Source organism: Belonocnema kinseyi, chromosome 3 (genome assembly GCF_010883055.1).
Source record: "Belonocnema kinseyi isolate 2016_QV_RU_SX_M_011 chromosome 3, B_treatae_v1, whole genome shotgun sequence".
NCBI lineage: Eukaryota > Metazoa > Arthropoda > Insecta > Hymenoptera > Cynipidae > Belonocnema > Belonocnema kinseyi.
Window position 1 is genome coordinate 158,064,500 of NC_046659.1, and position 13,683 is coordinate 158,078,182.

Below are 13,683 nucleotides of genomic sequence, written 5' to 3' on the forward strand. Positions count from 1 at the left end.
AAACGATTGCAATTTTTTGAAATGTTACTCATGTTCCTAAAATTTTGAGTCCCTTCAAGAAAAAATTCGTTTTTAATATTTTTCTTCGCTGAAAAAAAGACTACATTTAAAAAATGTATTGTTCATTTTGTCAAGGAGAAAATAACGAAGTTACAGTGAAAAATATTTTAAAATTTCTCATTTATTCCCGAATCTCGATTGTTTTCTACTTTAACAACAATTTCATTTTAAATTTTCATATCTAATAGTTTTTTGCTACCGCGACGCCGAGAGAAATTTCTGGAGATTAATTCATGGCACTACTCGTTTATTTTATTACCCTTTGACGCTAGAACGAAGATCTCTGAACCCTTGTTTTAGAAGCATTGGTCTCGAAGTTTCCGGCATTCGGCCACGCCCCTTCGCTCTCTGATCTCGAATTCTATGCATTTAGATCACAGAGTTCGAGATTTTAAATTACTTTATTACTTTAATAATCAATTCCGCGTTTAATGAGCTTTTATTGATTAGACTTGCTGAAATTTGTATGAGTTGCAAAAAGCTGGAAATCAGGGGAAAGTTCCGGAAGTTTATTGGTCGGGGAAAGTCTGGTTTTTTGGAAAAAAATGGCAAAAATCGGGGAATTTCTGTAATACGCACTTTAAATAACAGCCAAAAATAATAAATTTGAAAATTTTTATCTTCAATTTGAAATTCTTTTACTCTGTACAAAAAAAAGATTTTATTTTTAAAATGTTACAAGATTACGATGATATAGTATTTGAATATTAATATTCAGAGAAAATAGAAAATTGGTCAGAGTAAAGTTAGGAAATTCTGAAAATGGATTTTAGGCCAAACATGATTTATTATTCTTATCAGCGTTAAAGAGTCATTCTTGTTTGAAATATCTACTATTACTTTAGTCAATGAAAATTCATCGTTCATGGTACAAAATTTAATTCTTTGGGTAACGGTTTAGACACTTTCTTAAAAAAAATATTTTTTTTTTTTAAATTTATCTTTTTGGTTACAAATTCTTCTTTATTTGCAGAAAACTAATATTTTTGTTTGAAATTTCCTCTTTTTTTGGTTAAAACAGCAACTGCTTCTTTGAAAATGATCTCTTGTGTTAAAAATTCATATTTTCGTGTTGAAAATTTCATTGTTTTACCAATAAATGGACGAATAAATTTTTTTTTGGTTAAAAATACGCAGTTATTTAGTTGAACATTCAATTTTTTTCGTACAAAATTCAACCATTTTGTTGAATAATTAGTTAAATTTATACTAAATTGTTGAAAATACATTTTTCGACTAAGAATTTAACTATTCAAATTAAATAGATTTAAATTTAAAAAATAAGAAAATTAATTATTGGAAATCGTCGTAAATTACCACAAAGAGTGTAATTTGACTTCAAGTATTTTACGTGCTCAACCCTGGGACGTGGTGCTACAGCTACGTCATTATTCCCTAGTAATGTGAATGTAAAAATTTTACTTTTTTAAAAACCATAAACGTTAAAAATCTTTACACATTCAAATACCTACATTACCAACCTCAATTTTTCAGCTGATTGAATTTTCTTTGAAGTTTAGAACATTTTTTGTAAATAAAATATCGAAGTGAAACTTTGAAAAATCTGTCAGAAGACCATAAACTACGTTTAGGTACTTCATTTGAGTAGGAATTTCACTAAAAATTATTTTCAATTTAATTAAAACTGGGACTATTTTTGAATGTATTTTCTTTGTAACCTTGAACATTTTTTAATCTAAGAACTTTTTTTATATGTAAAATATCGGCCTCAAACTTCGACAAATGCAAGGGTCGGCATTTCAAGGTTACAAAGAAAATAAATAAAAAAATGGTCCCAGTTTTAATTGCTTTGAAAATAATTTTTTAGCAAAATTTCTACTCAAAAGAAGTACAAAAACTTAGTTTATGGTCTTCTGATACATTTTCCAAAGTTTCAATCAGATATTTTATTTGCAAAAATGTTCTTAAGTTAGAAAAAGAAGATTTAGTGAACTGATAAAGTGTGGTCGCTAATATAGGTATTTGAGTGTGTCACATGTCCTTAATTCTTTTAAATAGTGTATTTGTATTTTATTATCAAATTAACTCTTTTAATTACCAATATGATGCAAAAATTCCGATTTTGCGACTTGTTTTGGAGATTTTCAAACATTATTCTAAATGTTGGTAGAATTGCCTCAAGTAGTGACGTCACCTGACAAGATGTCTGCACGCCGAGGGGCAGGTAATAATACAAAAAGTATGGGAAAATACTTTATCTGTTTATTAACTTTAAAAAAATTAATTTTCAACGTTTCAAATCGTATTTTTAACAAAATAGTTCAATTTTGAAGCAAACAAATAAATTTACAAACAAAAGGAACAATATTCTACCAAAAAGACAGTTTTTAAGCCAAATATATAAAGATTCAACCACATATTTGAATTTTCAAATCAAAAACATACATTTTTAACTATAAATCAAATGATTTCTTTAAAAAGCAAGAATTTTGAACGAAAAAAATTAATTAAAAAAAAGAACTTTCATCAAAATTGATCAATTTTCGCTTAAAAAATGAATTTTCATTAGAAAAAGAGAACTTTAAAAAATCGAATGGTTCAATATGCAGTTAAAAAAAATTAATGAAAAAAAAAGAATTAAAAAAAATGTGTATGTTTGCAATCATTCTGAAAGAAAAAGAATAATATGTATTTAACCAAAAAAGATTATTTTTCATCAAAATACGTGGATTGTCAATTATATAGTTGAATTTTCAACTAAAAAAGACAAATTTTTAACCATAAATGGAATTGTTTAATTTTCAAAAAAAAAAAAAATAATAATAATTTTGATAATTTGTAATTTCTTTACATGGGCTCTAGGGTTCAGAAATAAAAAAAAAACCTGTGTTTTTTAATCAGAGGTTTCAACTCCTTAATACCAGAGGATCAATACAATTCTTTATTATGAATTTAAATAATTTTGAACCGGTAAAAGGAGTTTCTATAAAATAGTGCATTTTTTAACCAAAGAAGTGACTTTTCAACTGCAAAAGATCAATTTTCGCAAAAATAGAAGTTAAATATTCAGTTAAAAAAAATAAATTTCAATAAAAAAATACAATTTTCAACAAAAAAATATGTATTTTTAAACAAAAAGAATAATTTTCTACCAAAAAGATGAGTTTTCAACTATACAATGATACATTTTCGAACTGAAAGTTTTGGCATATTATACTTAAGTTTCCATTTAAAAAAACTAATATTTAACAAAAAAATATATATATTTATGTATCAAACAATTCAATTTCCAACCAAAAAAATGAGTTTAACCATAACAGATGTATTTTGGACGAAAATACATAAATTTTCAAGGAAAATAAAAACGACTTTTTAAAAATAGAATTAAATTTTCAACCAAAAAAATCATTTTTGATCTAAAAAGATGAATTTTTAATAAAAAATGGAATAGTTAAATTTAAATTTAATTGAATTTCAACAAAATTTTAACAAAACGTTACCTGGCGGCTGGTAAAACGTTCAATTTTTGTAATAAAAAAAAAATTAATCTCCCCAATTGCTTGGCCCTCAATTTGCAGACATCTTGCCAGCTAACGTCGCGAGTTGAAATACCGTTCGCTCACCGTAGAGGGGAGATCGCTCATCAGCGTAAATACGCGCGAAAATTTCGAAATAGTATTTAAGCATTCTTTTGAATTCCAATTATTTTTAAGTATTTCCTCAGGTTTGGCACACTTATTTTTCATTAACAAATTAAATTTTGTTTGTTCTCTAACTCTAACATTCTGCTGCTGACTCTGCTAACCCTACTAACATAAATCCTAACCTGTTTAACAAAAAACTCTAATTCTTCCTTACCGACATCATCTAGGGAAATTAGTTTTAAGTGGCAGGCTGACCAAAGCAAACATGCCTCTCCCACGGATTGCTTCATTTGCTTCTACTTTCAGATTTCTCATCAGAAACGCGAGAAACGTCAGTGAAGTCAGTCATAGTCAGTCAGTCCGCGGCTCTCGTTCCTGATAAGATGATTTGACACGAGCGCATGACAATGTAGTTATAAATATTGTCGAGCGGAGGTTAAAAATTGTTTAAACTCAAGCATATGCGCAAAAGAAAAGTTGTTTCGTCGCTAGTATCTTCTTATTTGAAAGAGAAAAATATGCGGGAGTGTTTTAGTCCTTCGATATCCTTTCCGGGGGAAATTGTTGCCTTGAGTAAGAAGAACGTTTTCCTTTTTTCCTCGTGAACATCGAACTTAGCTGTCAAACCGTCGGGCCGGGAAAAGGGGGAAAAAGTGAGAAAAGTGAAAAGGAAAATTGTGGTACCTAACCTCAAAGGGAGAGTTTTGATTCGGCAATATGTGAAGGTGAAGGGTTCGTGAAGCAGCTGGTCCAGCTGAGTGTTCTTCATCTCGTGTGAGGATAACCGAGGGCCACGTGGACGCGTTGGAAGCCCAGAAAAATGTAGGTGAACGACACCAGGTGTTGGATTCGAACGAAATGTTATTGTACCCGAATAGGGAACACCCTAGTTTGCCTCGAATCATTTCCTCATTAACCGTTCTCTATTGATCACTGTTTAATTGTTTTCCGGAATCTCATTCCAAAAATACTTCTTCCCTTTTTGATTTTGAATAACGGTTCAATTCCGAGGGTGATTCAGGTTTCAGCACTCGTTTCGAGAATTCAGTTTCCGGAAGGTGGACTAAATGAAGGAATGAAAAATGATTTTTCTGCTTTTTGGGACAAGGTTAAAGCGTGAAACGCGTTAGATTGTTGGAACGTTACCGTTACTTCCTATTTTTTTTGGTAACGGTAACCTCGTTACTTTCTTTTTACAAATAACAGTAGTAGTTTTATTGTGTTATACGAATCATATCAACAACTCCGGGAAAAGTTTCTTCAAATATTTCTCCTTGAAAACGTAGAAAAATCCTTGAAGTTTTCTCATGTTCCTTTAATTTTTATTGCGTTAAAGAAACCATAGGCTTTTAAATTTATACTCTGCTGAAGAAAAATACACTATTTTTTTAATAATAGATTATTCCTTTTATCGCGGTGAAAATCTTGATACAATCGAAAATATTTTGAAAATTCTCATTTATTCCCGAATTTTTGCAAATTTAACAAAAATTTCATTACATTTTAAATCGCATTAGAAATAAAAAGGATGGATTTCCAACAATATTATCGACGTTTAAAGAATCAAAATTAAACTGCAACCAATAATGTATCCATTTTCCAAGAAAGAAATGAATTTTTTAGATGAAAATTTAGTTCTGAACAAAAAAGGTGAATTTTATACCCAAATAGACGAATGTAAGCAAAACAGTTTAATTATCAACCAAAAAAGATGAGTTTTTATCCAAATATTTGAATCTTCAACCAAAAACGGTTGCATTTTCAAAGAAATAATTGAATTAAATAAAATATATAATTTAATTTTTCACGAAAAACGGTGAATTTTGTATCCAAAAGAAAGAATTTTTTGTCCCAATAGACATATAATTTAAAAGAAGTTGAATTTTTATCCAAATATTTAAATTCTTAACAGAATTATGGAATTTTTAAAATTATTTTTGAAAAAATTCATAGTTTTTGGTAGAAAATTAAATTATTTTGATAAAGCTTGAGCCATTTTATTAAAAAATATTAATTTTTTTGATTGGAAATACGTTTTTTTGGGGGTTGAAAATTAATTGTTTAAATTTAAAATTTTATTATTCCAGGTGAAGATTAATTATTTTAATTAACCATTTATTTCCTTTCTTACGAAGTTTAACTGTTCGGTTGAAAACACATTTCTTTGTTAATAAATTAATTTTTCAAATTGAAAATTTAACTATTCCATTTTTTATTGAAAATTGATCTTTTTTATTTAAAAATTCGTTTTTATTGGGGGAAAACTAATCTTTTTGGTTGGAATTTTTTATTAATTTTTTGTTGTTGTTAAAACTGTTAATGTTTGGTTGAGAATTAACTTTTTTTGTTGAAAATTCATATTTTCGTTTTCAAATTGCCTCTATTTTGATCAAAAATTTGTCTTTTGGCTTGAAAATTCAACAATATGCGTGAAATTTTTTTCTTTCTACACTGAAAAATCCTGATTATTTGTTGAAAATTCGTATTTTTTATTAACAAATTTAACATCTGGTTGTAAAGCGGAACTACTTTGTTAAGTTTTTTTATTTGGTAGAAGATTCATAATTTTAATTAAAAATCCACCTTTTTCGTTGAAAACTAAATTATTTTGTATGATAATTTGCCTTTTTTTGGTAGAAAATTAATCTTATATGTAAGTTGAAGATTCGTTGTTTTGGTTAACAATTTATTCAGTTCGTTTGAACTTTAACTGCTCTGTTGAAAAAAACATTTTTTTGCTAATAAATAAATTTTTCAAAATAAAAATGTACCTGTTCCATTTTTTGTTAAAAATTGATCTTTTTTAGTTAAAAATTCGTTTTTATTCTTAGAAAACTAATCTTTTTGGTCGGAATTTTCTTTTTTTGTTGTTAAAACTGTAAATGTTTGGTTGAAAATGAACTTTTTTTTGTTGAAAATTCATATTTTCGTTTTCAAAATGCCTCTATTTAGATCAAAAATGTTTCACTTGGTTTGAAAATTTAACAATATGCGTGAAATTTTTTTCTTTCTACACTGAAGAATCCTGATTATTTGTTGAAAATTCGTATTTTTTATTAGCAAATTTAACTTCTGGTTTTAAAGCGGAACTACTTTGTTAAATTTTTTTTATTTGATTAAGATTCATAATTTCATTTAAAAATTCACCTTTTTAGTTAAAAAGTATATTATTTTGTTGATTCAATTTCTTGGTTGCAGATTTACTATTTTATTTGAAAATGTATGTATTTTGCTGATAATTTGTCTTTTTTTGGTAGAAAATTAATCTTGTAAGTTTGTTGAAAATGCAACTATTTTTTGAAAACTGAATTTTCCTTGTTGTACATTCAACTGTTGACAATTTACAATATTCTTGAATTTTTGTTTGTTATTGAAACATCCCAAATTAAATTTTTTGATGAGAATTCATCTTTTTTTCGAAAATTAAAATTTCCTTGTGAAAAATACAATTGTTTTTGGTTGAATTTTAATCTTTTTTGTTTGAAATTCGATCATTCGTACGAAAATTCACGTTTTCGTGTTGAAAATTAAAAAATTTGGTTAAAAATTCTACTATTATGTTTAAAATCTCTTGATTTTATTGAAAATTAAACTTAAATTAGCTTAAAATTCGGCATATCATTACACATGGAATTTAACTCGCTTTAATTTTACTGACAGCAAAAAATGATTGACTTTCAAAAAAAGTACTAAAATTGTTGTTGAAGTTGAAAAAAATATGAAATTTCAAAATATTTTCTATTTTTCCGTCGTGATTTATCACCGTGATAAAATGAACAATCACCAAAAAACGGTTTCTTGACCATAGGCCTAAAATTTCTATGAAGTTTCGGGAAAAGTATTTTTCTATTGTAAAATAAAAGCTACCTGGAAAAAATAATGTCTTTGTCCTGGTTTTTTTTTAAAGAAACGCTGGACATGCTATATAAATTTCTAAGGTTTACATAAGAGTGCTGCTCTTTATTTCCTGGGACGTATATTAATTTAATTTGCATCTTCTTAACATTTGCTCGAGGCTACATAATAACTTTGTACACAGAAGCCAATTGTTTATCGATTATTATTGATTAGAAGTGGCTTATTTGTATAAATTTTAAATAATGGAATGAATTATATCCTTCGAGGACTCGAGAGACCTGATGATAAATGCAGTTACCGTAAGTTTTCTTAAAGGGGCAAATAAAAAGCAAAGGCTGAAGACATGTCTTTGGCTAGTTACTATTACTCGAAGGCCAGTATAAAGAGGTTCAACCGGTTTCTTGAATTCACGCGATATGTTAGCCGTTTGCTTCCAGAGAACCTATGATATCCGGGGATGCTTTTTTGTACCCCTCTATACTCTCATGCACGATTTCCTCTATAAATGATGTGATATTTCATTTTTTTAAACGGATCTTTAATACAGGAAAAAATAGAGCGATTTTGAAAAAAAATCTTACAAAAGTCAGGGAATTTCTATGAGAGAATCTTTAAATAATTGCCAAGGATAATAAATTACAATTATTTTATTTAAATTCAGGACTTGACCGGAAAAAAAACCTGGAAATGACCGGAAATCTATTTTAAAATCCGGGACTTTAATTCTGTTGACAGGAAAATAAAGGTTTTCATTATTTTAATAATTCTGGTCAATTTAGAAAAGGAATTTCTACTTTATCTATGATCGCAAACTTTTTAGATTATCTCAGTTTACTCTTAGTTAAATCATAATTTATTATTGAATGTTTATTATTTTTTATTATAAGAAGAACCTTTTGCCATTTTTCTTTCTCTTTCTTGACTGAAAAATCTTTATTCATTGAGAATTCGGTTTTACTGGGTTAAAAATTCAACCATTTTGTTTAAAATTTAATTATTTGGTTAAAAATTGAACTTTTCAGGTTTAAAATTCAACTTTATTCTAAAAAAATCGTACTTGGCTTGAAAATGTGACCATCTAGTTGAAAGTTCAACAACTTGGTACAAAATTAATCTATTCTGTTTAAAATCTAATTAATTTGTTACAAGTCTTATTATATTTGTTGAAAATTTTTTTATTTTTGTAGAAAAGTTTTTTATTTTTGTTGAAAATTCGGGTTTTTTACAAATATTTTTAGTTTGTTACTTGCTTGAAAATGCAACAATTTTGATTACAGTCATAATTTTTTTCTAAAATTTCATCTGTTTCAGTAGCAATTACATATTTTGATACTAAAAAGGCAACTTTTTTGATTATAAATAAAAATATTTTTTGTTTTCAATACCTACTCTTACATTATTTGTTGAAATTCTATATTTTTTGGCATAAAAATTTTAACATTTTGTTGAAAATTGATATTTTTAGGTTAAAAATTGAACTATTTTGTTGAAAATTTAATTATTGTGTTGAAAATTGAACTATGATTTTGTTAAAAAGTCATAGATTATGTTAGAAAATTTACCTGTTTTGTTAAAAAGTCGTGCTTGTGGATTAAAAATGCACCAGTTGCGGTATAAAAGTAATCATTTTTGATTGAAATAAATAAATTTGATAATTTGAATCTGAAATTGTTAATCACGGAAAAATTAAGGAATCTTGACAATGAAATTTTGCTGCCACCCTGAATTGATATTTTGATCAGTATTCTATTTGCCTTACGTTTACTTTTTTTTAAATTTGCAACTGTTTGCTAATGAAGATTATATTTTTACTTCACAATAAGAAAATTAGGTAGAAGATTAACTTTTTGTTGAAAATTCAACTTTTTTGGTTGGAATTTATCTTTTTGGCTTAAATGTTCATCTTTTTCAGTCGAATTTTTATGTTATAAAAATAAAATTGTTTGAAAACTGATGTTCCTTGGTTAAAACCTAAATTAGTTTGTTTAACATTCGTCTCTTTTACGTTGAATTCTACTTTTCGGGTTGAAAATTAAACAATCTTCTAAAAAAATGCGTCTTTTCGGCTTTAAAGTTAATATATTTGGTTCTAAGTACAACTGTGTGGTGAAAATTTTATTTTTGATTTGTTCAAAAATTTAAATAAATTAATTATTTGGTTGAAAACTCAACTGTTTTTGGTTGAAATGTAACATTTTTTGTTTGAATATTCATCTGTGTAGATAGAAAATTAAAGTATTTTTATTTAAACTTCACTTAATTTTTTTGAAATTGAAGTATATGTTTAAAAAGTCATCTTTTATCGGTCGAGAATTTGGCTGTTTGGTAAAAAATGTATATTTTTGGATTCGAGATTAATCCTATTTGTTGAAAATTCAAGTTTCTTCTGGAAATTTAATTATATGGTTGATGTTTATACCTTTTTCTTTAATCATCCGACCATTTTTTTAAGAACGCAACTTCGAAGGTTGAAAATTCGAATATTTTGTTAAAAATATAACTATTTTTGTTAAAAATTAATCTTTTCTGTCAAATAATCAATTTTTATGTTGAAAGTTCGTTTTTTTACATTGAAAGTCTATTTTTAACGATAGAAAACTATTTTTTTTTTTTTTGAAATAACTAAATAAATTCGAAAATTTTAAATCTGAATTTGTTTTATTACGTTTATAAAATGTTCTATATTTGTAAGATCAAGCGAAAGCCTTCTTAATTTGCAAAGCCTTGTTTTTTTAAAAGCAGAGAATAAAAGTAGTATATCAATCATTATGTCACTAACATAAAAGGATAGAAAATTATCACGCGACGATATTAATCATCTGTTTGGCTTCAGGTGCGATATCGTTCGTTCCCGACTATTTGATTTTAATTAGGATCCAATTGTACAAACCATAAGAAAAAAATTCTAAAAAAACGCAAATATGCTCGTAATTTTTTGAAAAATAAAAAACAAATTTAAAAAAAAATTAATTTTATTTAAAAAATTTTTAATATATTTTGTTTAATAGTTTAAATATATTTAAATTACAAATTTAAGGAAAATATGTGTGTGTGTATATAAATATTATTCTATTGTTTGGAGACATGTTTCCCTAGAGAATATCGATTGAATTTCTTCTTTTAAACTGTTGGAATACTTACTCAAAACTTTGAACCTGGTTGAAAAGTAAAATGACTTTGCGAAAAATTTATGAAAACTCCTTTTATATCTCGGTGATAGTTCTCCACAATTATTGATGTTTAATTCAATAGATTATTATTTTCAATGGTCGGATTTACACCGACAAGCGGCACGCGCTCAGAAATGTTGCGGAGAGGGAAGCTTTCGCCTCTGGAAGAGCGTGAAAGCAGAGTTGCCAACTTATAAAATGAATTTACTCCAGCTGATCGAAACTGTCCAAAAATAGATTCAAGCAAAACTTACGGCTCTTGTCAGTAAAAAATCCGATTTCACTTTTTAACAGACAGAACCCAACAAGTTTTTCTGCATGAGAAACACTTTTAACATTATTAAATTATTCAAACATAAAGAAAAACCGTCAGAATCTGCAGCTTTGGTGCATCATTACCTTTGATGAGCTACGTTACCGACAATATCGATCAGTTGGAGTAAATGCATTTTAGTAGTTGGTAGCCCTTCTTTCTCGCTCTTTCCGGGGCGAAAGTTTCGTTAGTGTAAAGTCGATCATCAATGGAAATTTTGTTTGTTGTATTCAGGGTGTCTAGAATCTTGGAAATCCTTAAAAACCTAGAAAAATCCTTGTATTTTTTTACCAGGAAAATCTGGACAAGTCCTTGAGTTTTGTCTATCGTTCTGGAATTAGTATTCCCTTAAAGAAAAAATAGGGTTTGAAACTGATTTTCTGCTGCACGAAAAAAGGCAGCCCAACCGTTTTTTGGTAGATTCATTTATGTAATAATTGATAACTTTGCCATTTTTCATTTGATTAACAATTTGTTGTCTTTGAAAATAGAAAAACACACATTTTTAATAATAGATTATTTATCTCATCACGGTGGAGATTGCGAAGCTAAGATAGACAATATTTTAAAGTTTCTCATTTATTCCCCATTTTTTTCAACTTTGACAACAATTTAATGACATTTAAAAAATTGAATGCTCTTTTGATATCAATATATTTAAAGTGTTTTTATTGGTAAGAATTCGTTGAGATTTGACTGAGTTATCCAGAACTATCTGCACTGAGCTGTCGTAGGATTTTTAAAAATTGAAGATTCATTTTAGATGAAAACTCATTTGTTTGTTAAATAATTAAGTTTAGTAACTAAAAATTCCATTTTTGGTTAAATATTGATTTTTTAAATTGAAAATTCAACTACTTGTGTAAAAGTTAAACTACATTGTTAAAAAATCAATTTTTTGGGTTTAATGTTCATATTATTTAATTATTTTATTGATATTCATTTTTTAAAATTAAATATCAAGTATTATATTTTTCGTTAAGTTTGTTGAAAAATCCATTTTTCTTGTTGAAAATTGGGCTATTTGTTGTTAAATTTAAATATGTTTGTTTCAAAATTCGATTATTTGGTTGAAAATTCAACTTTCTATGGGTATAAAATTCCAGTATTCGATTAAAAATTAAGTTCTTTTGTTGATAATACAAATATTTTGTTGAAAAGTCCAGCCTTTTTGGTCGAAAAATCAACTGTTTTGTTAAAAATTTAATTATTTTGTTGAGACTCATTTTTTTTACTATAAAATATCAAGTATTATATTTTTCGTTAAGAATTCACTTTTTTGTTGAAAATCCGGCTATTTTTTGTTTTAAAATTCGACTGTTTGGTTGAAAATTAATTTGTCCTGTAGAAAATTCCAGTAGTTGGTTGAAAATTGAACTATTTCGTTAAATTTTTTTTAGTGAAAATTTATATTTTTTATTTAAAAATGTACTTATTTATTTGAAAATTCATGTATTTTATTCCAAAAACATCCTTTTTTGTCGAAAATAAACTTTTCTGTTTGAAAATTTATCTTTTTTATTTGAAAATTTAATTATTTATTTAAAAATTCATGTATTTTGTTTAAAAGGCGGTATTTTTGTGGTAGAGAATTAATTTTCTTGGTTGACAATTCATCGTTTTATGGGAGTATTCATTTTCGTGGGTTGAAAACTCAACAATTTAGTTAAATTTTTTTCAGTGAAAATGTATATTTTTTATTTAAAAATCTACTTATTTATTTGAAAATTCATGTTTTTTATTCCAAAAACATCCGTTTTTGTCGAAAATGAACTTTTTTGTTTGAAAATTTATCTTTCTTATTTTCTTATTTTATTAAAAATTCATCCTTTTTTTGTACAAACCTTAACTGTTTTGTTGAAAATTTGTCTCTTTGGATTGAAAAATCATTATTTAATTGGAAATATGCGCCACTTTTGTTAGTTAAATAATCATTTTTGTATGAAAATTCCATCACTTGATTGAAAATTCATCTTTGTAGGTTAAGTATTTAACAATTTGGCTACAAATTTAATTATTTTGTTTGAAATTAGATTATTTTTTTTTAGAAGGCCGTTCTTTTAGGTCAAAAATTGAACTGTTTTATTGAAATTGCGCCCTTTTGGATTGTAAATTCATCTTTTATTTTTAAAAAAGTTATTTTTTAATTGAAAGTAATGAATAAATTTTCAAATTATTTTTTTTATTTGAAGCGATTTTTATACGATTTCATATTTTCACTTTCGGAATTGAGTACTGCTTTAGCGAACAACGAGCAAAAATTTCATATCAGTTTTTGCTGCAGTTAAGGATCCTACTGCTAAATATGTTAAAACTCGATAACCCAGTCAAATTTCAACCAATTTTAACTAATGGATTTTTAAAAATGTAATTGAAGTGTTAAATTTAAAGAAATATGGGAAAAGCTAGTAACTTTGAAATATTTTTGATCGTAACTTCCTGATTTTTTCACCGTGACAAGATTAAAAATCACAACAACAAAAAACGGTTTTTTGACAATAAAATAAAATTTTCAGTGTGTATGAGAAATGTAGCATATGATGGCACTTTTATATTTCCACTAGATGTCCATTTTTTATAATGTTTCGTAAAAATTATAATTTTTTCAGTTTAAAAAAGGTACCTAGAAAAATGTTACTTTTTTTTATTCTGGAAAACAGGGAACTGTATAAACTGG

The 13,683-nt window shown here is 26.6% G+C and overlaps 1 protein-coding gene across 2 annotated transcripts in view; it reads left to right on the top strand.

Moving 5' to 3' along the window:
• Nucleotides 1–4,009: 4,009 nt before the first annotated feature.
• The window catches only part of LOC117168902 (probable phospholipid-transporting ATPase VD), a 136,973-nt gene continuing 127,299 nt past the window's right edge, over nucleotides 4,010–13,683 (top strand). For both annotated transcript variants that reach the window (XM_033354834.1, XM_033354833.1), the window contains exon 1: nucleotides 4,010–4,487. The gene's annotated coding sequence lies outside the window, so the exon portion shown is untranslated. The remainder of the gene's footprint in view (nucleotides 4,488–13,683) is intronic.